Genomic DNA, 2,042 nt, shown 5'->3' with positions numbered 1-2,042 from the left:
AGGAGCCAGATGTGAGGTTTAGTAGACTTGCTAATCACTATACTTTTTAAGTTGTAGCTAGTTAATGGTTTCATTTTAAGAACACATATTAAAATATTTACTAATCTGTTCAAACTTCTTAACCTGTTGGTGGAGGAAGGGGCGTGACGCAGCTGGAACTCCCGCGTGACGTCGCGCGGGCTCCCGGGCGGGGCGGGTCCGGCCGCCTCCGAGCCCGGCCGGCCGCCCCCGGCCTTAAAGCGCGGGCTGTCCGGAGGGGTCGGCCTTCCCACCGAGGATTTGGCATTCTGGTGAAGGGAAAGGGCGAAAGAGAAGAGCGACCAGCCGTCCCTTCACAGCGTCAGAAAGTGCTCGCTTCCCTTCGGGGGCTTTCGCCAATCCCGAGGCAATCTCGGAGGCGGTGAGTAAAAGGAATCTCTTTACCCCACCCGGAGCTCTGGGTCGGAGCGGCTACTTCTGGTCTGGAGCTGCGCGCTTGGCGAAGGGCTCACGGGGTAGGGGTGGCCGCCCGGCTCTGGGGCTGTGTCTGAGGAAATAGGCCGGGCCCGGGCTACACTCGGTGGCTGTGGACCGGCGAGAGGACGAGCTCTCACTTACTACTATTTCTCGGTCTCCCGCGCGGGCTGAGGAAGCGTCTTTCACCGCCAAGCGCGTCCCGCGCATGCGCCGGCTGCGGCGCGCGCGAGCGAGCGCTTCGGAGGTTTTTTGGCCAGACCCGCACGCGGAACCCGCGCGGGCCCCTGGGAAGAGGCAGATGGAGGAGCCTGGCTTTTTGCAGCTCTGCTCTGCTCCGCCCATGTGAGGACCGCTCAGATGCCCCGTGCAGTTTGTTCAAGTCCTCTGTGTGACTCGAGATGTGCCTCTCTCCTTACCCGTGTGGGAATACCTGTGGTATGGCAGCGAGTATTTTGGTGAACCCCTGCAGTGTGGTGGTTTATACTAAGGAATACACAGAAACGTATTAAACAGTTACAGGCCTTTGAGGCCAGAATGCAACTTGGGACGCAAGACGCACCGTGCTGAGAGATTGAGAAATGCACACTGTTGTACCTCGAATAACGGTTCAGTGCCGAGAGAGATGCTAACAACAAGTGCTGGGCATGCGGGGTAGGTGGAAAGGGTTTTGCGAGCTAGAATTTGCAAGTTGAATGTTTTGTTTTTATGTTTTGTTTTTAAAGCACCGTACATCACTTACTTGTAGATAGATACGTAAAGGATGCTTATTTTACACTCTTGGCTTTAAATGAATGTATTAATACTTTTTTGATCATTAAAGTAATTAAACCTTTATTTTAAACTGTTGACTTCATAGAAATAGTTTATGTCCTTTTTTTTGTTTTGTTTTTGCTGCAGAGAGGTATTTTACAGTTATTGGTCTCATGACTTGATTTCCATCCCTGACATAGCCATGTCCCAGCTGTGTGACCTTGGGCAAGTAATTTACTGCCTTACGCCTCTTCCCCCAACTCTACAGTGAAATTATAGTGTCTGTCTTATAGAGTTTTTCTGAAGGTTAGGTAGAATACAAATATTCTATAATAATACATAATTATATATTAAATAATATATAAATATAAATTTTCTACAGCACAGTTTCTGGTATGTGGAAAACAATAAATGGTGACTTTTATTCGCAATTATATATAGGCCCATTTGTTTGTCCGTTAGAGTTAAAAATAGAATGAAAACCTCTTTGGAAACAAGACTAATGCAGTGCACCTAATTCTTAAAAACTTTTTTGCAGAAGTAAACGTATACGAGAGAAATATTAGAATTATGAACCCTATTGCATACCCATCCACCCATCTTCAGAAATTGTTGAAGTTCAGCCCTTGTTTCATCTCTTCACCCAACATCCATTTTTGTTTGTTTTAGCTGGATTTTCTTTTTCAAGCAAATCCCAGAGAATATATCCCTTTACCTGTAAATATCTCAGTAAATATCCCTTTAACAGATAAGGCCTTTCAAAAAAAAAGCATCATTATCATACCCAAGAAAATTAATAATTCCCTAATATCTAAAATCCAGTTCATATTTAGTTT

At 46.2% G+C, this 2,042-nt stretch overlaps 1 protein-coding gene across 1 annotated transcript in view; it reads left to right on the top strand.

Annotated features, from left to right (window-relative positions):
* Window positions 1–154: 154 nt before the first annotated feature.
* The window catches only part of RBBP8 (retinoblastoma binding protein 8), a 104,747-nt gene continuing 102,859 nt past the window's right edge, over window positions 155–2,042 (top strand). Inside the window, exon 1 of the mRNA XM_011988097.1 lies at window positions 155–400. The gene's annotated coding sequence lies outside the window, so the exon portion shown is untranslated. The remainder of the gene's footprint in view (window positions 401–2,042) is intronic.

The sequence above is a fragment of the Mandrillus leucophaeus genome, unplaced genomic scaffold (genome assembly GCF_000951045.1).
Source record: "Mandrillus leucophaeus isolate KB7577 unplaced genomic scaffold, Mleu.le_1.0 Scaffold322, whole genome shotgun sequence".
Classification (NCBI taxonomy): Eukaryota; Metazoa; Chordata; class Mammalia; order Primates; family Cercopithecidae; genus Mandrillus; species Mandrillus leucophaeus.
This window is presented reverse-complemented; position numbering and strand designations above follow the sequence as displayed.